Source organism: Cervus canadensis, chromosome 17, assembly GCF_019320065.1.
Source record: "Cervus canadensis isolate Bull #8, Minnesota chromosome 17, ASM1932006v1, whole genome shotgun sequence".
Classification (NCBI taxonomy): domain Eukaryota; kingdom Metazoa; phylum Chordata; class Mammalia; order Artiodactyla; family Cervidae; genus Cervus; species Cervus canadensis.
Genome location: NC_057402.1, coordinates 35,931,343 through 35,956,365, shown reverse-complemented (window position 1 = coordinate 35,956,365; position 25,023 = coordinate 35,931,343). Strand labels below are relative to the sequence as shown.

The 25,023-nt window shown below is 36.1% G+C and overlaps 1 protein-coding gene and 1 pseudogene across 10 annotated transcripts in view; one reads left to right on the top strand and one right to left on the bottom strand.

Annotated features, from left to right (window-relative positions):
• The window catches only part of PEAK1 (pseudopodium enriched atypical kinase 1), a 307,119-nt gene that overhangs the window by 156,278 nt on the left and 125,818 nt on the right, over positions 1 to 25,023 (bottom strand). For 6 of the 10 annotated variants that reach the window (XM_043489511.1, XM_043489513.1, XM_043489507.1 and 3 more), the window contains one exon: positions 9,935 to 10,016. The exons of the other annotated variants lie outside the window; for them this stretch is intronic. The gene's annotated coding sequence lies outside the window, so the exon portion shown is untranslated. The remainder of the gene's footprint in view (positions 1 to 9,934; positions 10,017 to 25,023) is intronic. 10 annotated transcript variants of the gene reach the window in all.
• Positions 17,737 to 18,027, top strand: LOC122454934 (annotated as a pseudogene).

Below are 25,023 nucleotides of genomic sequence, written 5' to 3'. Positions count from 1 at the left end.
ATAATACTGTCTGATATGGTTCACAATGTATTAAAGAAAATATTTAAAACAAGTAGATATAAAATTATGTACACATGCATACAATATATACCTATAAATAATACAACTTATGTATTAAAATATTAAGTCAATTAAATGAGGGCAAATAAAGGGACCAAAGGAAGGTAAGGATTCTGCACTTTGCTTGCAGTACTAAAATGTAGCAGTGCTAGCAGCAGTATTGTACAGGAGACTGTGGTATGTCATAATTATACAATGGAATATCTAGAGCAATGATGAAAAAGTTGTACAAAGAAACACCTTTTTAAAACACCACAGTGGGTCAACACGGAATTCTAAAAAGTATTCAAGTAATGCACAGAAAAACAGGAAAAAGAAAAGAAAAATGGAAAAGAAGAAACAAATGAAATACAAAAAATTAAAGGTCCGATTTAGGTCCTAACATATCAATAATTACCTTAATTAGCAACAGACTCAAACTGGAAGCAACTAAAATGTCCTATAATGGATGGTTAAACAAATTGTGGTACATCAATACTATGAAATACTAAATCAGCAATAAAAAGGAATGAACACAGTATAATTTGGGTGTATCTCAAGGGCATTATGCTAAATGAAAATAGCCAGTCTCAAAGGTTATATATCATATAATTCCATCAATATGACATTTTTTACAATTTTTTAAATTTATTTTTAATTGGAGGATAATTGCTTTACAGTGTTGTGTTGGTTCTGCCATACAGCACCGTGGATTAGCCAGAAGTATCCATATATCCCCTCCCTCTTGAACCTCTCTCCCATCCTTCCCGTCCCACCCCCTAGGTTATCACAGAGTACCAGGTTCAACTCCCTGTGTTATATAGCAACTTCCCAATTCATCCCACTCTCTCCTTCCCCCACTGAGTCTACAAGTCTGTTTTCTATGAGGGTGTCTCTATTCTTGCCTTGTAAATAGGTTCATCAGTAACATTTTTCTAGATTACATACATATATGTGTGTTAATATATAATTTTTCTCTTTCTGGCTTAATTCACTCCACATAACAATCTCTAGGTTCATCCACCTCAAAAGAACAGACTCAGATTTGTTCCTTTTTGTGGCTGAGTAAGATTTCATTGTATATATGGACCACAGTTTCCTTGTATGTTCATCTGTTGACAGACATCTAGGTTACTTCCATGCATATGACATTCTTGAAATGACAAAATCATAGAGATGGATAACAGATTAGTGGCTGCAAGGAGTTAAAGGTAGTTGAGAGGAGGAGGTGTGTGGGGGTGTGTGTGTGTGAGACTATAAAGGGGCAGAAGGAGGGAAGTTTTTCTGGTGAGATTGCAGTCTTGGTTATATGAATCTACATATGTGATAAAATGCCAAAGAACTATTACTCATTTTAAACCAATATCAGTTTCTTGATTTTGATATTATTATTCTACAGTTATAGTAGATGTAACTAATAGAAACTGGGTGAACGGTAAAGAGGATATCTCTACATGATACTATCTTTGCAATGTCCTGTGAATTTGTAATTATTTCAGAGTATAAAGTGAACCAACATTGTGAATACTTTGAGTTCATTATCAAGGTTTCTAGGTTTCCCAGATGGCACAGCGGTAAAGAATCCTCCTGTCAAGCGGGAGATGTGGGTTCTATTTCTGGGTTGGGAAGACCCCCTGGAGAAGGAAATGGCCACCAACTCCAGTACTCTTGCTTGGAAAATTTCATGGACAGATGAGCCTGACAGGCTACAGCCCATGGGGTCGCAAAGAGCTGGACACGACTTAGTAACTGAACAGCAGCAGTAGCACCAAGCTTTTAATAATACGTGTAAGTAAAAATTTTTCCTTTTTTCTTAAAAAAAAAAAAAGCCACAACATTCTTATTTATAATAACTAAAATCTGGAAACAACTCGAATGTTCATTGATAGATGAATGACTAAACAAATGGTTATGTAATTGTACAATAGAACACTGAGTTCAGTTCAGTCGCTCAGTCGTGTCCGACATTTTGCGAACCCATGAATTGCAGCACACCAGGCCTCCCTGTCCATCACCAACTCCCGGAGTTTATCCAAATTCATGTCCATCGAGTTGGTGATGCCATCCAACCATCTCATCCTCTGTCATCCCCTTCTCCTCCTGCCCTCCATCCCTCCCAGCAAAAGGTCTTTTCCAGTGAGTCAACTCTTCCCATGAGGTGGCCAAAGTATTAAGAGTTTCAGCTTCAGCATCAGTCCTTCCAATGAACACCCTGGACTGATCACCTTTAGGATGGACTGGTTGGATCTGCCTGCAGTCCAAGGGACTCTCAAGCATCTTCTCCAACACCACAGTTCAAAAGCATCAATTCTTCGGTGCTCAGCTTTCTTCACAGTCCACCTCTCACATCCATACATGACCGCTGGAAAAACTATAGCCTTGACTAGACAGACCTTTATTGGCAAAGTAATGTCTCTGCTTTTTAATATGCTATCTAGGTTATTGACTATGCCAAAGCCTTTGACTGTGTGGATCACAATAAACTGTGGAAAATTCTGGAAGAGATGGGAATACCAGACCACCTGACCTGCCTCTTGAGAAACCTATATGCAGGTCAGGAAGCACCAGTTAGAACTGGACATAGAACAACAGACTGGTTCCAAATAGGAAAAGGAGTACATCAAGGCTGTATATTGTCACCCTGCCTATTTAACTTATATGCAGAGTACATCATGAGAAACGCTGGGCTGGAAGAAGCACAAGCTGGAATCAAGATTGCCAGGAGAAAAAAAAAAGAGATTGCCAGGAGAAATATCAATAACCTCAGATATGCAGATGACACCACCCTTATGGCAGAGAGTGAAGAGGAACTAAAAAGCCTCTTGATGAAAGTGAAAGAGGAGAGTGAAAAAGTTGGCCTAAAGCTCAACATTCAGAAAACTAAGATCATGGCATCTGGCCCCATCACTTCATGGGAAATAGATGGGGAAACAGTGGAAACAGTGTCAGACTTTATTTTTTTGGGCTACAAAATCACTGCAGATGTTCATTGCAGCCATGAAATTAAAAGACAATAGAACACTACTTAGCAACTAAAAAAGAATAAATCACTTATATACAAAACATGGATGAATCTCAAAAATATTAAGCTGAGGGAAAGAAGCCACACACAAGAGTTCACTGTGAATAGTTCCACTTATGCAACATTCTGGAATAGGCAAAACTAAAGTAATGAAGTACATACAGATCACTAGTTGTCAGGGGTTTAAATGTAGGTAGAGGCTTTGAATAAAAAGGAACAGTCTGAAGGATTTTCTGGGATGATGGGTTTACCTGTAACCAGTTTGTAGTAGTAGTTTACATGAATCTGTATATGTGTTAAAGCTCACAGAACTAATTTTTAAAAAGTCAATTTTACTGCATGTAAAAATTTAAAACAATGATAAAAACCATCATCTCCCATCACAGCTTTTCAAGTCCCATCTTCAACAACTGATATATCAGAAAAAGAGTACAGCTGAATCTTGAACAATGTGGGTTTGAACAGTATGGGTCCACTTACATGCAAATATCTTTCAATACTAAATTCAGTACTCAATATTTTTCAGTACTACACCATAGTTGGTCGAATCTCTATTTGCGGAGGAACTGGAAATGCAGAGGGAAGACTATACATGATACCTGGATCAACCCCATTATTCAAGGGTCAGCTGTATTCAGTTCCTACTACTGTCACTACCTAGCTGGTACTAAGTAACTTACCTTCTAACCCTTGGTTTTTCTTTGAAAAATGAAATAATTAAATGATCTCCAAAGCTTACTTCTATTCTAAATCCTATTCATATTTCATGCTTCTGTTAAATTTGTTGTATCTCAGAATTAATAAGGAACACAAAACATATCCATGTACTCAAGTGGATTCTATAATCCTACTTCAGACATTGTGGGCTGGCTTTCAATATTCTCTACTATTGGTGTTATTTCTGTGATCTTTTTATGGGCTGTTAATGTCTAGCTTTGGAGAAGGAAATGGCAATCCCCTCCAGCATTCTTGTCTGGAGAATCCCATGGACAGAGGAGCCTGGTGGGCTACTGTTCATGGGGTCACAGAGTTGGACACGACTGAGTGACTGAGCACAATGTCTAATCTTAGTTATTAGCTTTGAATAGATGATCTTTGGATAGGACTCTCCCCTATTAGTAATAACCAGGCCTCAGCCTATACGGACAATATAAGATTTGTGCTCCCTTTATCACATCAGTCCTTCTCTATAGTTTGCTTTTAAAGTCTGTGAACCAGCATTCATGCTAGCAAAATGACATCTGCTATTTTTAATTTTATAAGACATATGGTATTGGTATCACTGGGGAAGAGAAAGCAAGCCATTTTTAAATGGTTTTGCTCAATATAATAATGTGCTTTTTTTTTTGTTTACCCTGTATGGAAAATCCAGAGTTCCCAAAATCTTTTACTCCTTCTTATCTCCTGTAGAAGACCTGCAGACTAGCAAGTCTTATACTGAAATGCTCTCTTCCCACACAAGAATGAGCAAAGCCAGCGAGGGGACTCACATAATTTTAATTCCAAATTTAGTGTTCATAGAAAACCTTGGTTGCAATCTCAAATGGCCTTTGGTTTAATTCTTTTTTTTTTTTTTTTGAGATGGAGTTTTATAAAAGAAATAAGACTAGAGAACAAATGATTATTTATTTCAACAAGTTATATCCAACAAATAATTTTTGAATACTTAGAAAAATCATCCAATCTTCTCATTTTGAGAAATAAGAAAAATAAAAGTGGCACACATATATACCAACAAGTATTCAATTAGCTATTGCTTGATTGATACTATTTTTCTCTAATAAATCCAAATACCAGGCAACTACAGATGAACTGATAATACAAATATAGGTCAGCAGATTCTGTAACTCTCCTTTATCACCTACACTTCCTTTAAAAAAACATGAATCAATTCATTTACTTCTTTAAGATATATACTAAAATATAAAATAAGTCCTGAGGTACATATAACTGTTAAACAGCAGTACATTTGGAAAAGGAAAGCTAATTAATATTTCCTTATAATTCCACTGCTATGTTAACCTTTAAGGAAGATGCAAATTTTACTTTATTGAATTTCCTCAGTGTTGAGATCACACATATAAATACACACACACACACACAAATCAATATCTCTGTATTTCCCTCACTGCCATCCTCAGATTTACTAAAGATGACACTGAAAAGGATCTGAGAGTTCCTCAAATTCCTATACATCTATAAGAACTTATCTCATTCTTAGAAAGTACCCTGATACAGAAACTAAACTCCATAGAAGAAAGCAAATCTACATTAATATTGAATCAATATCGTGGCAGAACACTTTTTTAGTGCTACCAAATTTCTAAACAAGGCTGCAAAAAAAGTGTTTCAATAATTTACTTATGGGCGTGCTAAGTCACTTCAGTCATATCTGACTTTTTGCGACCTCATAGACTGCAGCCCACCAGGCTCCTCTGTCCATGGGATTCTCTAGGCAAGAATACTAGAAAGCGTTGCCATGCCCTCCTCCAGGGGATCTTCCTGACCAAGGGATCCAATCCATGTCTCCTGCAGCTCCTCCACTGCAGACAGATTCTTTACCACCAAGCCACTGGGGAGCCCTATTTTCTTATAGAAGTAGTTTAAGAAATTAAAAAGCTTAATGGAGTAAACCCATGTCTTTTCAACCATTCCTGTACTGAGAGAATGTTTTAAAATGAACAAGGCATCAGACTGGAAGCCTGGCTCTTTAACCCTAGTGCCAAACAAAAGAAACTGACAAATCACAGGAAAAAAAGTCCAATCACTTAAAATAATTCTAAGCCCTCAGCTAAACATAACTTTATTATGACCACTAAATCAGAACTGGCCAATGAGAAGCTAATTGTAGTCCTTAAAACTTACTGTAGTCTGGGTAAGCAAGATAGAGTCATCTTATAACAGGTACAATTCAATAAAAAACTGTTTATGTCAGATGTTTAAAGCTTCTAGGAGACTAGTTCCAGAGATATCTCAAAATAAAAACTGAATATCAAGTATTCTAAAGTGGTCTTTTCATTTTTTTCCTTTAAAGAATCTTAAAAGCAATGGTTGAAAAATACCCTTGCACATGTTTTGAGGTCAGATACAACACTGAGAATTTAAGTTTTCCTCAAATGCCATTTCCCTGAATACCCTGGATCTGATGGTATTAAAATGGGAGTTAGCTAAAAGGTGGAGCTCTGTAGCAAAGGGCATGTGGGAGAAATGTCAGCTCATGGGACAAGAGAATCTTTCAAATTAAAGACTCCTAAGGAAAGAAAGATTTCAAGAAGAAATTTTCTTTTCTAATTTAAGTAAAATCTTATTTAATGTTGCTTTAAATTTTGTTATGCATCTATTACATCCTTTATTGTTTTCTTCATTTGATAAAACATATGGAAGATCCTCCATTTACTAGTTCTATGAAATAGTTTATTAAAAAATTTAATATAAAATAAAAAAAGAGATTTTTACTAATGACCAAATTTTCATATCCACAGAGAAAGCACCATCACACCATATAATCTAGAAAACTACCTACTTTTAAGGAAGGACAATTGGGGGACCAGAACTGTAAAAGAATAACGACTAACATCCATAAACTAGTTTTAATATAATTTTCTTTCTAATTAAAATATATATATTGTTTACAGAAAGCTACCAAAGTAAAGGAATCTATTGATCTGTACAGCAAGATCACTGGCATGGGAACAGTTAATGCTTCCAAAACTACCAAGTGGAAATAGGAAAGAAAACTGAGCTCACATCACTAAAGGCAATAAAATAATGAAATGATTTTCAGTAAAATTTAGCTTCCCACACATATTTTTGTTCCTTTGCCTTATATCCTTTTGAATTAACTGTCTTAAATTTTCCTTAGGTAATTTACAATTTATTTTTTACATTTAAAGTCGTTCAGTCGTGTCTGACTCTTTGAGACCCCATGGACTACAGTCCATGGAATTCTCCAGGCCAGAGTACTGGAGTGAGTAGCCTATCCCTTCTCCAGGGGATCTTCCCAACCCAGGAATCGAACCAGGGTCTCCTGCATTGCAGGAGGATTCTTTATCAACTGAGCTATCAAGGAAGCTAAAATCTGACACTTGTAGTTTGTTTCTCCTGCCGATTAAGAGAGAGATAAAAAATGTCTGACACTTGCAGCCTATTTCCTCCATTTGGAGACCCCTAGCCTTCCTACCTGTTACCCTCTCGTTTCCTACTTTTCTTTTAGGAGAATTAAGTACTTGATTATGAAGTATGGTTTCTCTATGAACTACTTCATTGTGGATAAAGCAATTCAAATAGTACACTACTGACAAATACAAAAATATTAAAAGTCCATTACACCCACTCCTCATTCAGGATAAAAATGAAAACAAAGATTAAATCAATGCAGATCTGAGTTTTTGCCATTCCCTTCTCTCTTTGTTCCTGCTATTTATACTGCTTGTAGTCATTACTACATTTATACTGGGAAACATTTGTTTTTCTTGCTTGGATTTATTTCATAAACCACTAAATCTCACTTTCTCCTGCAGTAAGACTTCATCACAAAGGTATAATTAATCCCACTAAAGCAAGAAAAAAAAAAGAAAACTCTAGGTTTAGTCACTTATTTAGTTTAGGCTCAGCTGTATGACCCTAGACCAATTCAACTGCTCTTTTGTACAATAATGATGATGCTAGGTAATGTACAAGATTATGATGAAGCTTGTGTGAGATTAAGGTAGGTGAAAGAGTTTTGGATGTTTAAAGCATCATACAAATGTAAGGGTCTCAGTTTCTACATCTATCATATGGGAGGATTCAGTTTGATGATCTCTAAAGATGTCTCATCTCTAAAAATGCATTGATATTTACATATGAAGCACATTAAAAAATCTATTTACTCTTGGGATAATTTCATAGTTGTAAGAGACTTAGGGAACAATTAACTCAACCCTCTCATCTCACAAAACGAGTCCAAAAGTAGACTAAGAGACTGGTATATAACACAAGTCAGTAGGAAAGTTGGGAGCAGGAAGGACACAGACCAGACTCTTACCTCAAAATCCCTTCTATCATGTGATGCCGTTCACTGTTTTGTGAATTTAAACTGTCTTCACCACAGTTTAGACAATTACCTTTACAAACTGGAATGGAAAGCTAAAATGGAAAGCTTGTTAAGAAAATGTAAATATTACTTTGGTGAAGATGATTTAACTGTTAACAGTCCAATTAAGAATGTTTACAAATGACTTTTTTTTTGGCCAGGAGAAATATCAATAACCTCAGATATGCAGATGACACCACGCTTATGGGAGAAAGTGAAGAGGAACTAAAGAGCCTCTTGAAGAAAGCGAGAGGAGAGTGAAAAACCTGGCTTAAAACTCAACATTCAAAAAACGAAGATCATGGCATCTGTTCCCATCACTTCATGGCAAAGAGATGGGGAAACAATGGAAACAGTGAGAGACTTTATTTTCTTGGGCTCCAAAATCACTGCAGATGGTGAGTGCAGCCATGAAATTAAAAGATGCTTGCTCCTTGAAAGAAAAGCTATGACCAACATAGACAGCATATTAAAAAGCAAAGACATCACTTTGCCAACAAAGGTCTGTACAGTCAAGGCTATAGTTTTTGCAGTAGTCATGTATGGACGTGAGAGCTAGACAATAAAGAAAGTTGAGCACTGAAGAATTGATGCTTTTAAATTGTGGTGTTGGAGAAGACTCTTGAGAATCCTTGGACTCTCAAGGAGATCAAACCAGTACATCTGAAAGGAAATCAATCCTGAATATTCATTGGAAGGACTGATGCTGAAGCTGAAGCTCCAATACTTTGGCCACCTGATGCAAAGAGCTGATTCATTAGAAAAGACCCTGATGCTGGAAAGATTAAAGGCAGAAGAGGATGACAGAGGATGAGATGGTTGGATGGCATCACCAACTCGATGGACATGAGTTTGAGCAAGCTCCAGGAACGGGTGATGGACAGGGAAGCCTGGTGTGCTGCAGTCCATGTGGTGCAAAGAGTCAGACAAGACTGAGTGACTAAACTGAACTGAACTGACAAATGACACAAACCGCAAAAGGAGCTTAGATCAAACTGTCCAGCTATTCACTTGATTTGTGTGACATTCAATTTTAAGTCAATAGGTATGATGTAAACCCTATCTAACCTTTCTCAATAAAGAGTTTTAATTCTGCTTTTGTTACTTACTAGCTATGTGATTCAGGGCAATTTATTTCCCTGAGCTTCAACCTCTTCCTTTTTCTTTAAAACAGAGATAATACCAAGTATGTCACCTGGTTATTCTGAATTAGCTCATGTTAAATGATCTAGCTCATGTTAAGACCCTATATATCAGTACCTGGCACATACTAAGTGCTGTACAAATATTATTTTCCTTCTCTAATTTCCTAAACTTTAGGGGAATAGAGGATGTTTCCTCTCCTCTTACTTTATCAGAAATATTTATTAAATTAAATATATGGGGTCCTGGTCCCTCCACTTCAGTTACAAGCAGTTGTACAACTAAACCTAAATAAAATGAGGAGCAGTGTGACAAAATGGAAGGCATATGGGGTTTAGAGTCAACAAATCTGAATTTGAATTCTGGTTTGACTACATACTAGCTTTTTACCTTGAGCAATTTACCAGACCTCTCAAGCTTCTTATCTGGAAATGTGACTTTTATCTAGCTTTTTATCATTCTGTTGTTCATATTCACAGATATGGCAAATACCTAGAAAGGGGCATGTCTTATTAATCTCTGTCTCTTCCATACTAAGGCAGAGTTCAAAATTATAAGATCTGCTGCTAGAATAAGGCAAGAGACTGAAAAGAAAGAGAGAGAGAGACTCAAGATTAGAATAAACATGTTACATTAAGAAAAGAAAAAGTACAAACCCAATTTAACTGGCACCAACTGTAGGCATTATGTCATTGCTTCCTTTTCTTTCCTTAGGAATGGGCCTCAATTATTCTTTTCCTACAGGATGATGCAACGTGGGAAATGTGTGTTAGTGAAGGTCAGTTGACTCAGACTTTAAAATTGAGCATTTTAAAATTTACCATACGGCAGTACTTACCACAATACTCATTCTATTTAATGGACTTTTTAAAATAGATAAAATATCCAAGAGGTGTTTTACTTTAGAAAATACTATAGGTTTAAATAGCCTTAAGAAAACCCCCAAGTCTCATACTATGGGCAGATTCCTTACTGTCTGAGCCACTTGGGAAGCCCTTAAAAAAGTAACCTTACCTCAAACATTACTTTCAATGAATAACAATACTTTGTTAAAGAGGACTTAACTAGTCAGGATAGGATTGCAGAAAGCAGTATGTACAGATGCTTCTAGAGCTATATGCCTTAATCTTTTGAGTGAAGGGTGAGTGGTGAGGTATTATACACAACTATGAGAATCTGATGAAAGCTACAAATTGCACGCCCAGAAAAAGGCACATACATGCATCATATTATACATACAATTTTAGTTGAGTCATGAAGCCCAGTAATTTACCCTGTAAATCTCTAAAATCTGTTAGTAGATGCTAAGCAACCTCTGTTTTTGAATTTTTCAAAATAATGGACTTAAAGGTTTTACAACCTTAAGCAATTTAGCAGTCATCTAACGCAAACTGCTAATACTAATAAAGAAATAGTGCCCCAGAAAGATAAAAAGAATTAGGTAAAGCCGTATTGCACCCAGGAGCAAAGACATGTCCAACTACCATACCAATCTACATAAGACTGACAAGGCAGAATTTAGTATAAATCAGTGCCTTTGGGTCAGAATAATTATCACAATGGAACCAGAATAGGAGACTTTCAAATGATCTTTTGGCCTAAACACATAATAGATCATCATTGATAGTTAAGAAAAGGAAATTTGGAGTTACATGGCACGTGAAAAAGTTGACAAAGGCACTAAATCTTTCTTATTCTCAGGCTCTTCAAAACAAAATGGAAAAATAATAAAACCTACCCTTGTAGGATTATTTGAATGATAAAATCCTATAACACAGTGCCTAGGTATATCCCTTGGAGGAGGAAATGACAACCTACTCCAGTATTCTTGCCTGAAAAATCCCATGGACAGAGGAGCCTGGCATTATAGTTGGGCTACAGTTCATGGGGTCGCAAAGAGTTGGATACGACTGAGCACAGCACAGCTGCAGAAGCAAGGTACACAGTAGGTGCTCATGAAATGATATGAATTTTAACATATTTCTTGTCAAGTCATGGAATTAGGTAAAATATCAAATAAAATCTCAAAGTAAATGAGATGCTTTCCAGCTAAATAAAATAACTAGCAAACATTTACAAACTATCTATACTATATTATTCAAGGTTTTACCAAGGATACAAAAGGATAAAGCTGTCCTCCTGTGTTCTCTTTTCAAGCCAAGACACAGAGATTTTTCCTGCTCAGTTTCTGCCTTGGGTTCCTCTTTCCCTTTTCCCTTTCTTGTTTAGCTGCTCAGTCGTTCTGACTCTTTGCAACCCTTTGGATTGTAGCCTGCCAGGCTCCTCTGTCCATGGGATTTTCCAGGCAAAAATACTGGAGTGAGTTGCCATTTTCTTTTCCATTCCTTTCCCCTGAGGGCTCAGCTTTTTGCCTACTTCATATCTACCCACATTCTCTGTGCTCCAACCAGGACTGAAAGGATCCCCACATGAATATCTCTAATCCCAACCTTTCATCTGAGCATCATATGCCTATATTCTGCTTTCTATATGCTTCCACTTGAAAGTACTATAAGTACAATACATCAAAAACTTTTCCTAACATCTATTCCTTCTTTAAATTCCCTGCTATGGTTATTAACAGCACCACAGCCACTTAGACACTTAAATCAAAGTCTGACAGTAATCTCACATTTCACCAATTACTTTAAATGTCTGATTCATTTCTACTCTAAACACTTTTCACGTCTATGTCCTCAACTTCACCCCTATTAATGGTATCCAAATCCAGGGCATTGTCTCTCAATATGACTAAATCAGTAATCTATCTGGTGTACTCTCCTCTATGCATGCACTCTTACCCTACCTCAAAGCCATTTACCATACTCCCATTAAAATGATCACTCTAAAATGAAAATCCTGCCACACCTGTCAAACTCTTCAAAAGCTATTATTCACAGGATAAGGATAAAGTCCAAGTTCATCCACAAAACAAATGCCCACATATGATACAGAAAGCCCTCCATGACTTGGCTCATGCCTATCTCTTCATCTTCATTTCCTATCTCCCACTTCATCACACTACAGCCATACTGAACTACTTGTCAAACTTCACGCTGTTCTCTTAGGCAATATAAACTTATGCTCCTTCCACAAATAGGAAATTCTTACTTGTTCTTCCAGATTCAGGTCCAGGATCACCTTCTCTGGGAAGCCTCCAGAGTACACTTTCCTGCCCCACTAAGCTCACACATCATCATAACAGCACTCAGGAGATTTTTGTTAAACTGAACTGAAACTAAGCAAACTAACAACAAAGAGCAAATAATTTATACATACAAAGCCAGTGAGAAGGGCAACTAGGTCAATTTCAGTGCTTCTTTAGAGAAAAGTCTTGATCTGGGGATACAAGCAGAGATTGTTCACAGATTGTTGAAGAAAAGAAATTAAAGTATTTGAGTGAGTAAAACAGAGATGGAAATGGACACATGTAGAGGAGACACATGTAAGAAAAGACTGGAGGATAATAAACAGCTAATATAAACTCACAAATGTAGCCATCAATATAAAATGATTTAGAGACACAACCAATAAATCACCAAAGATTTTTAAACAGTTTTCTCTGGAACTATATGATTTAATTCCCATTTATAGATACTACCCTGTACTTCAACTAGGGAGATATTAATTGAGAAAGATATTTTCATCTTTTAGTTAATCTCTTGCATTGCTATAAGTCTGAGAAGGTATTCCCACTTAGTACTGAAGAACTCTACACAAAATCCTGAAATTATAACATATCTCTACATACACAATAGTTCACTGAAATTGGAACAAGGTAACACAGACTTTCTTTCAGTTAGTTCAAGGGCTAGTCAATCTCCTTAAATAATCATTAATATTGGAACACTAGGTTGCTCCAAATCAGCAGTGGAAAATGAAACTACAGAAAATTCAACATCAATTCACAGAGGAATTCAACTGTAAATACCCTGCTTTCTGAATGCAGAATTCAAGAATATCAATCCTGAAACTTAAATACACTAGTTATAACACAGAAGAAGAACAGATGTATGAGGTAGACTCATATGAAGAGTAAAAACTAAGGTTATCTACTAAGAATAAGAGAAAGAAATGCTGTTATTTCCGAACTGTACTTCATGACACAAAATCTACTGCTTGCAGTAAAAACAGGTATGACTCATCCTAATACAATAACTAGAAAAACCACACAACAGTCAGAAGAGGATCACATTAGAAGAATAAACAGAACAAGTAAACCAGCCACCCTAAACTGAAGCATCTTGAAGTGGACATCTGATTGGTTATTTTATATACTTGACAGTATATATGTATAAGGTAATAACAACCCTGGGCACATCTTCTATACCAAGAGGAGAGGTGATTAGAAAACAGATTTATGTAAACAAGCACAGAAGTACTTTGGAGCTTAAAATTCATTTGCGTGGAGTTGTATGTTTTCTTGTCCTTGACTGTAAATGCAAATTCCCTGCTTTTAGCTTTGTAGACAATTTAAAAAGAGAGACGTGAATGTGAATTTGCAACATAACTCTGTTATATCAGAAGATATGGATGATTCTCACTTTCACATCATACCTGTCATTTAAAACACCCCTACTGATATGAACTAACATTCATGAATGAAAGGTTAAAAAATTCTCTTGGGCTGTTGTATTCAAGCAAATTGACAGATATGAATGCACAAACACTAGTCTTGGATTATGAAATCCCCACACACATGAATACCACTGTAAAAATAAATTTCTCTAAGAGAATAGGGACTGAAAATATTGCTGGTTTGCTAAAGAGAAAGCATCACTATAAAAGAAACTGGCAGCCTACCAATATGATGCTGACAAACATTTTATGCCCCAGTGTGCTGTAGATGATCTTTTAGATTCTGTCAGTCAGTGTCACCTATGTTTCTGCAATATTTCATTTTATGAAAAACCTATTGGCTGAGGGAATATGGAATCATCCATCTGCAAAAGCAAACTTTTTGTCTGACATGGTTTATTTTTTTAACAAGAAAAGAGAGATATACATTTCTTGGGATCATAATCTCAAGCACAACTTGGGACTAATATCTGAACTGTACACATGCAAGGATTATTCATAAAAGAGGAGCAGATTTGCACACACACAGTTGATTCTTGCTATGTGCAGTAGTTATGTTCTGTAAAGTTTTTGCGAACGCTGAACTGGTGAATGCTATACTTCCATCGCTTCTAGGAAATGGAAAACAGGGTTAAGTTTCTACAAGCCTCTGCTTACAACATTTTATCAACCTATCAATAGGTAACTTCTTTTAATGTGTACTTCTGTTTAGAGATATTTTATTTAATATGTACTGTTGATTCATTAAAATCAAACACATAGCCAAGAGTTTAGGTCATGACTGAACAAAGCTTATCTAACACACATATTTTCACCATTAGTAACATCACAATTTTCTTGTGCTTAGGCACACTACACAGTACTTCTGCACAAAACCCAGAGGCCAGGTTAATCAGTGAAATCACCCACCAAGAAAGCATTAAAAATTTGAAAAACATGGCACGAAGGAGATGGCAAAAAAGATACTTCTTTATAGTATGAGAGTTGAAACAAGAGGCCAAGATGTCAACCTCAGCTGAGAATGTAAACATCAGGCATTTCAATTTTTTTTGCCACTCTGCCTATGTCTGCAAATGGTTGTGAAGGCAGCACAAATATTGATTTGGGAGTTTAAATAAATCTTAGCAAGTAGATGAATTTGCAAATATGGAATCCATAAATAATGAGGATCAAATGTGGATATATATCTACATATATGTGTGTGTAAACATACACACATATGAACATGTGATAAATGACATATGTGGCAGAAAAGACAAGTTATGGGACTCTCTGGTTTGAAACTTTCCTAAGGACCAGGCCTATGTTTCCTTTGGGCCCCCTGGATACCTCCACCTGAATGTTCTATCAGCATTCAGACTTCTATCTATTCAGACTTCAAAGACCAAGTTCATCTTCTGCACTTTGCTTAATCCTGTCTTCTGCTATATTACTTCTCCAATAATGGTACCATCTTCTCTCCTCAAGTCATGATGACTTTGACTCTCTTCCACGTCCTATCCAGGGAGCAAATCATGTTCATTCTTCCTCTGAAATACCTTGTAAAGTTATCTCCCCTGCCCAAGTCCACCACAATTATCACTAAATGCCTTTCTATCATTTGTTGTGTGTAGTTGCTCAGTTGTGTCCGACTCTGTGCAACCCCACAGACTGTAGCTTGCCAGGCTCCTTTGTCCATGGGATTCTCCAAGGAAGAATACTGGAGCGGGTTCCTATACCTCCTCCAGGGAGTCTTCCCAACCTAGGGATCGAACCCAGGTCTTCCTCATTTCAGATGGATTCTTTACCATCTGAGTCACCAGGGAAGCCCTCTCTATCATTTGGACCATTGGTAAAGTTTACTGTCTCCTCTATCTTCTACCCCAGAATCACAGATGATATTACTGTCAGTGTTATTTTTTCAAACCTAATTACACTCTTCACTTCCTGGTACCTGTAAGACGAGCTTGAGAATTCTTGGTATGTTATGTGTGTTTTTTATGACTTGGCACCAAATCATCTTTTTAGACTCACGTACTGACACTCTTCTCTAATAAACTCTATATTCTAGCCACAACAATTTATTTCCCATTATTTGACTGTATCATAAAGGCCCTTTATAAATGCTCTAAATTTTACTAGCAATCCTCTTTCTTCCATTTTCTATTTGCCCTTAAGTTTTCTGCTGATGTTACGTCCTATGTGAAGTCTCTCCTGATAAGCCTCTCCCTCCACCTCAGGCCAAGTTAGTCAGTCTTGTCTGTGCTTCCACAGTATTTTCACATACTTTTGTTACAGAATTCCTTAAGTTCTGTAACAGAGGACAGAATTTAACAGAGAAAGTGTGAAATTAACAGAGAAAGTGTGAGAATTTACAAGGTTAGTCAAATATTGACGACTATTATAGCTGGGTGGTGATGTGAATTCATTGTATCACTGTGTACTGTAGAGTACGTGTTAAACATCCATTAAAGGAAAGTTAAAAGAAAATGTGAGGGTTGTGGAGAGGAGGAGTAGAGAAGAAGAGAAAAGGAAGGGAGAGAAGGAGTGAATTTGCTTGTAAGTGAATAGAAATTAAAAGACACTAACTCCTTGGGTGGAAAGTTATGACAAACCTAGATAGCATATTAAAAACCAGAGACATCACTGCTGACAAAGGTCCAAATGTTCAAAGTTATGGTTTTTCCAGTAGTCATGTACAGATGTGAGTGTTGGACCATAAAGAAGGCTGAGTGCCAAAGAATTGATGCTTTCGAACTGTGGGGCTAGAGAAGATTCTTGAGAGTCCCTTGGTCTGCAAAGAGATCAAACCAGTCAATCCTAAAGGAAATCAATGCTGAATATTCATTGGAAGGACGATTCTGAAGCTGAAGCTCCAATCCTTTGGCCACCTGATGCAAAGAACCGACTCAGTGGAAAAGACCCTGATGCTGGGAAAGATGGAAGGCAAAAGGAAAAGGGGCAGCAGAGGATGAGATGGTTAGATGGCATCACCAACTCAACGAGCATGAACCTGAGCAAACTCCAGGAGACAGTGAAGGACGGAGGAGCCTGGCATGTCACCATCTATGGGATCGCAAAGAGTTGGCTATGACTTAGGGACTGAACAATTGAAAACTTGACTTATGTGTGACTTAAACAAATAAGGCAATGATTTTTTCCCCCACGTAAGAAGTCTAGAGATAGGTAGTCAAGGGTTGGTACAGAGGCTCAAGATGTTCAACAAAGGCCAAGGCTCTGAGATGGCACTTCCTATACTGGAACAGGTGACTTTCACTTCGGGTGTTTTCCTGCTCCTTGATGCCAATGGCCTGTGAGTAGCATCCATCTAAGCAAGAAACTAGTAGGTTGCCATGGAACCAACTGTGTCAGAGGCAGCCTGAGTCTGTGAGGGACCGTCCAGGTTTCCTGGACTCTGTTTTTTATCTGGTAAAGGAATTTTGAGGACTGATCAGCTCTTGTAGATCTAAAACCATGGCCCATGGGCCAATAACATTTAGGGATGTGGTTACACAGTTCTTTCCTCATGAGTGGGAATTTGACCCTCTTCAGAAGAAACCATACCAAGATAGGATGATGGAGAACTATAGCAACTTGGCCTCACAGGGCCATTCCATTCCTCAACCAGACATAACTGTGTTATTGGAGCAAGGAAAAGACCCCTGGATGGTTGTAGGGGAAGAAACAAGAAGGTGGAATACAAATTTGAATTCAAGTTATAAAATAATCAGTGACAGAAAAACATTTGTATCTGGGAAACATTCATCTCTTTTTCTGCATCAGAGAATTCATAGTGGTGAGAAAGTCTATGAAGGCCGTGGAAAGGCCTTTTGTTGTATGTGCCTTAATCCTTGCTCAACAGGGAAGAGTTCCTACTGGAGCAGACAGTCAGGACTCCAAGATGGCGTCAGTTGTACCACTAAAGGAGAAGAAACTCCTCGATATCAAATTAAGGGAGCTGCCAAGCTGGACACTACTGTGAGATTTTATCCCTAAAGGTGTTGCTGGAATATTTCAAAGAGGTTATTACCGATATTTCAACAAGTATTTCAACATGAAAAATGGGAGTGTCACTGGCCTTTCTATGGTGCTGGCAGCTTACATGCTTTTCAACTGTGGCTGTTCTTACAAGGCTCTTAAACGAGAGCAGCCAAGAGAGTCCCACCAAAGAAGGCACACTCTGCATTCCTGACCATGATACCCGCCGGGCACCCCGAATCCTTTCATAGACTAATGGAGAATTAACACCCAATAAAAGATAACTGGTTAAAAAAATCTCTTAGCAACTTTCAAATCCAGTAATGTTAACTATAATCACCATTCTGTATATTACATCCCCATGAGTTATTTATTTTATAATTGGAAATTTGTAGCTTTTGACTTCCTTTATACATTTCACCCACTGCCTCTGGTTATCATCAACCTCCTCTCTGTATCTATGGCTTTGGTTTCATCTTTTTGTTTTTGATTTTTTTTCAGATTTCACATGTAAGTGAGATCATACAGTATTGGTATTTGTCTGTCTGACTTCACTTAGTATAATGCCCTGAAGATTCATCCATATTGTTACAAATGACAGGAGTTCCTTCTTTCTGTTATTGAATAATATTTAATTGAATACATGCCACTTTTTAAAAAAATCTCTTGATCTCTTGTCTCCATACAACAGTCTTGGCTGTTGTAAGTGATGCTGCATTGAACATTGGGATGCAGATATATTTTCAAAATAGTGATTTTGTTTCCTTTGGATAAACACCAAGAAGTGGAACTGCTGGGTTATATGATAGTTCCAGTTTTAATTTTTTGAGGAATATCCATACTGTTTTCCATAATAACTACCTAATTGAAATGTCCTCCAGCAGTGCATAATGGATACCTTTTCTCCATGTTCTTGCCAACACTTGCTATTTTTTGGTTTTTGGTAATGGCTAACAGGTGTGGGTGATGTTTTACTACGGTTTTGGTTTGCATTTCCCTGATGATTAGTGATGGTGAGCATCTTTTCCTGTACTTGGCCATTCAAATATCTTCTTTGGAAAAATGTCTAATCAGATCTTCTCCCCATTCTCTGACTGGGTTGTTTGTTTGCTTTTCTATTAAGCTGTATAACGGTTTTTAAAATATATATATTGTGGGTTATAAACTAACCATACCCCAATATAAAATAAAAATTTTAAAAAAAGACCAAGGCTCTTTCCTTTTGCTCCATTAATTGTGTTGATTTGTTGCTTCAAAGTTGTTTGCTGTGCATGTAGGTGTTACGTCTGCATTCAAGGCAAGAAAAAGGACGGCGTCAGTCCCACCTTTACCTCTTTAACAGGAAAAACAAAGGCTTCTCTCAGTGACCTCAGCACACTCAGCTTATACGACATTCTCCATGGCTGGTGGGTCATCCAGCAGCGTCTTAATACCCTGATCTCCTTGAGGGTAGAGACTATTTTTGTACTTTAGCAACCAATCCAGTACCTGGCACACAGATAGGTTCTTTGTAGCTAATGAACAAATGAGTCTAATAAAGGAAACAGTGGCAAGTATCATAACACAAACTCTGCTTTCCTAATTTTCTTTTTTTGTTAAGTAATATAATAAAAAGTGTTCTAAAAATAACCACTGCTATACTAAAAACAGATTATTAGTATTACAGTAGCTTGACATCTATAATCATGTAATATTTTATAATTATTGCTTTCTCCATAGAGAACCAAACAGAGGATTAACAAGGAGTCAAGAAGAGAACTGAATTTCTGTACAAGCAAAACATTCAATCATGATGAAACTCAGCTTACCTAAATAATAATGTTTATTTCCCAGGGCTATTCTGAGGACAAAGTAAATACAAATAATATAAATGTATACTAAAATATATAAAACACTATAAACATATGCATTATAAAAGTGGTTCTGTTAAGTCTTGAGAGGAAACTTACAATTCTCATGTAATATATGCAGAGTGATACACCATCCGGCACACCAATAGTATCAATTAAAAATTAAACACTATCAATATCTAGTATGGATATTGGGCATTAGTCCAAGGGTAGATGAGATTCTGGACTTGGCCCTGCTTCTTTCATGACTATAGGGAAGTAAACTAATAACTGCACGTATTAAAGAAAGAAGGCTTCATAAAAATAAAATTGGTGTCTCAATGCAATTCTATAATACACACAAAGCAGGATATGAAAAACAAAATAAACTAGTTAACAAGAACAGATGACATCAAATCCCAATGCATCAATTAATAATTACTACCAACAAATGAATAGTACTAAAGTAGGCCAAGGTCCTAAAGCACTTATAAGTTAAGTCAAGTGAGACATAAAACAGTAGAAGCATTGAATATTAATTTTCTTCTGGCTTTAATAACCCTGATTGAGCTTATAAAGAACACCCCTCAAGGTGACCTTATAGTTCATACACACAGGCAACATTGGTGGTGAGAACTATTTCTAATAAATTAAAACCTCAATGGCCTGTTTTCCAGGTTTTTATTAAGCTGTATATTTCCTCATATAAAAGAACATTACATTATAATAAGTATTGCATAAACATAACAAAAAAACAGTGGTCAGTATTGAAGAAGAGAAAAATGACAGTTTTAAGCCAATAAAGTCTCCTTGGAATATTATTAGTAAGAACTGTTGCATCTTCACTTTTATTGGATTTGGAGACAACAGCTGCTTTGAAGAAAAATACAACCTTCTGACAAGTCTGTTTAATTAACTCTCACTTTTCAAACATTCAAATACCTTAAGCTTATTATTAAAGGCTTACCATTTCCTGATTCATTTAAGCAGAAATTATTCTCTGTGTAGGTTACCAAGGAATTATTTAATACTGAAAACTGACTCATCTTAATACAAAAAAAAAAAAAAACTGCATTAAGATTGTAGGCCACTGAATTCCAGCACAGCACTGCATAAAGCATCATTAGGTCATAAACAGAACTAGAAAATTCCAACAGTGTGTCAGAGTTCTTACTGTACAGTTATGTCTACAGGAGGAACATCTATTTAATAAGAAACCAAAATGTTAGAACAGAGAGAATGAGCTTATGTTTTACAGCGACATTCACTCAGTTTCAACAACTTTGATTCTTATTTTTAATCAGGGAGAAACACAATGTTTCTCTTCCTGTTTTATCTGCAAAAATACCTTTATCAGCTAAAACTTCAACAGTGAATACTTCTCCAATAAGAATTTTGAAGTACTTGATATAAAGAATAAATTATTTGTCAATGTTTGTACAAATAAGAGTTATAAGTGATACATTTATAATGAGGAACTATTTAAAATATCTAACTTTACAGATGGAGGAGGAAGTATATATTAACTTAAAGATTCATTGCTTTTTAAAACACTATTTTCTCTTAAAAAAGAGGATACTATATTTAAAATAATAAAAGGTTCAACATAGTGGAAAGATACAATTATGAATGTTAAACACCTATTGACAGACCATCAAAATATATGAAGAAAAAAAATGACAAAATCAAAAGGTGAAATAGACAATTATATAATAATAGTTGCAAATTTCAATATCCCACTCATAATAATGGACAGGAGCAACCAGACAGAAGGTAAGTAAGGAAATAGAAGATTTAACACAATAAACCAACTACATCTCACAGACAAATACCAAATGCTCTAACCAACAATAACAGAATATACATACATATTCTTCTCAAGTGTATATTGGACATTTTCCAGAACATACCATACTTTGGGCCACAAATGAAGTTAAAAACCAACAACAAAAGTAAAACTGGAAAATCCACAAATTTGTGGAAATTAAACAACACACATTTCAACAACCAATGGATCAAAGAAAAAAATCACATGGAAAATTAGAATACCCTTAGAGATAAATGAAAATGAAAGCATAACATATCCAAACTCATGGAATGCAGGGAAATGTTATAGCTATAAATGCTTACATTTAAAAACAGAAAAGATCTCAAATTAACAACTTAACTTTATAACTTAACTAAAAAAAAAAAGAACTAAAACTAAATCTAGCAGAAGGAAGGAAATAATAAAGGTTAGAGCAGAGATAAATGAAGTAGAGAAAAAAAGAAAAATCAATGAACCCAAAAACTAGTTCTTTAAAAACATCAACAAAACTGACAAACATATAGCTAGATGAACAAAGAAAAAAAGAGAGAAGACTCAAATTACTAAAATCAGAAATGGAAGTGGGGACACTGTGGTTAGTCATCAGTCATGTCCAACTCTTTGGGACCGCAGGGACTGTAGCCTACAAGGCTCCTCTGTCCGTGGGATTTTCCAGGCAAGAATACTGGAGTGGGTTGCCATTTCCTTCTCCAGGGTATCTTCCTGACCCAGGAATTGAACCGGCATCTCCTGTGTCTCCTGCATTGAAGGTGGATTCTTTATTTGCTGTGCCATGGGGTGGGAGGTAGAAGTAGGGACATTAGTACCAATTCTACAGAAATAAAAGGGATTATAAAAAAGTACTGTGAACAAATTAGAACACATACCTGAAATGGACAAATTCCTAGAAACATAAAACCTACCAAGACTGAAACACAAAGAAATAGAAAATATGAGTAGACCTACAGTAAAGAAATTGAATCAGTAATTTAAAATTTCTCCCCAAAGAAAAGCCTTATGCCTGATGACTTCACTGGTGAAATCAACCAAACATTTAAATAAGAACTAATACTAGTCCTTTTCAAGCTATTCCCAAAAATCAAAGTAGAGGAAATACTTCCTAACTTCATCTATGAAGCCGGCAGTACCATAATACCAAAGCCAGAGAAAAACACTACAAAAAAGAAAATGACAAACCAATCTCTTTTAAAAGAACAGTGAAACAAAAATCCTCCACAAAATAGCAAACCAAATTCACATTAATCAGATGACACATCTTGACTAAGTTAGATTTACTCCTAGAACACAAGGACCATCCAACATATGACAAGTGATTGATGTGGATTCTTTACCTGCTGAGCCACGGGGTGGGAGGCTCATTAACAGAAAGAAGGGGGAAAAAATATGATCTTAATCAATGTAGAAAAAGGAGTTGACAAAATTCAACATTCTTTCTTGATAAAAACACTCAACAAACTAAAAACAGAAGGAAATTAATCTCAACATAACAAAAGCAATATACAAAAAAAACTCACAGGGAACAACACACTAAATGGTGAAATATTGAAAGTTTTTCCTCTAAGATCAGGAATAAATGAAGGATGTCAGCTTTTGCCACTTCTATTCAACACAGTACTGGAAGTTCTACTTAGAGTAATTTAGGCAAAAGAAAGAAATAAAAGGCAACACATTAAAAAAAAATCAATTGCACTTCTATAAACCAACAATGGACATCCGAAAAGAAAAAAACAAAACCAATTCCATTTATGGTAATATCAAAAGGAATAAAATAGGAATTAACCAAAGGGATGAAACACCTGTACACTGAAAACTACAAAAAAAAAAATCACTGAATGAAAATAAGCAATAGCTCAATAAATGGAAACACATCCCATCTTAATGGGCTGGAAAAGTTAGTTGTGTTAAGATGTCCATTCTACCCAAAACAATCTATAGATTCAGTGCCATCTCTATCAATATCTCAAATAATATTTTTGCAGAAATAGAAAAAGTCATCCTAAAATTCATATGAGTTCTCAAGGGACTCTGAAGAGCCAAAACAATCTTGAATAAAGAAGAACAAAGCTAGAGAACTTATACATCGTGGTTTTAAAATTTATGACAATGCTAGTATGGCACTAGCATAAAAAAAGACAAAAAGACCAATGAAACATAATATAAACCTTTGTATACATGGTCAAACAATTTTTGACAAGGGTGCCAAGACTATTCAATGGGGGAAGTGACAGTCTTTTCAACAAATGATGCTGGTAAAACTGGATATCCACCATGCAAAAGAATGACGTTCAACCCTTACCTAACACCGTACACAAAAATTAACTCAAAATGGACCAAAGATCTAAATGTAAAACCTAAAACTATAAAACTCATAGAAGAAAAGATAGGGCAGAGACTTCACAGCATTGGATCTTGCAGTGATTTCTTGATATAACAACAAAGGCACTGGCAACCAAAGGAAAAATAAACAAATTGGACTTTGTGAAAATTTTTAAATTTTGTGCATCAAAACACTACCCACAGAGTTAAAAGACAACCCTCTGAGTGGGAGAAAGTATCTGCATATGTGCATATCATGTACTTGATAAAGGATTAATCTCCAGAATATATAGAGAACTCTCAAAACTCAACAACAACAAAACCAAACAACTCGGTTCAAAAATGGGCTAAGAACTTGAATACATTTTTCCAAAGGTATATAAATGGCCAAAACACACATGAGAAATTAAACACCACTGTTTATTTAGGAAATGAAAATCAATCAAAACTACAATGAGACACCACCTCACATTCATTAGGATGGTTGCTACTGAAAAAACAAATAGGAAGTAACAAGTGTTGGTGAGGATGTGGAGCAAATGAAACTCTTGGCACTATTGGTGGGAACTTAAAATGATATGAGCTCCTGTGGAAAACAGTATGGTTCCACAAAAATTAAAATAGAATGTTATCCAGCAATTCTTCTTCTGGGTACATACCCCAAAAAGTTGAAAGCAAGGTCTTGAGAAGATATTTGTATACTCACTCATAGCAACACTACTAATAAAAGAAAAAATGAGAAGGCAATCTAAGTGTCCGCTGACAGGTGAATGCATAAATAAAACAAGGTATATACATACAATGGAATATCATTCATTCTTTAAAAGGAAGGGTATTCTGCAACATGTTACAACATGGGTAAATCTTGAAGAGATTCCTCTAAGTAAAATAAGTCAGTCACAAAAAGACAAATACTGTATGACTCCAGTTATACAGAACTGGAAAGCAATGGAGAGATGGTTGCCAGAGGCTGGGTGAGGGAAGGTGAATGGGGAGTTATTATTTACTGGGTAAAGAGTCTCAGCTTTACAAAATGGAAGGAGTTACAGAGATGGGTGATGGTGACAGTTCATCAATATTATGAACGTACTTAATACTAATTGTATACCTAAGATGGTTAAGATGGTATATTTTATGCTAAATGTATTTTAGCACAATAAAAAAATGGAAAAAATTAAAAGGAGGGTGAGGGTGGGGGAGAGGGAAGTGTAAATGACCCACTGGGAAACAAGGAAAA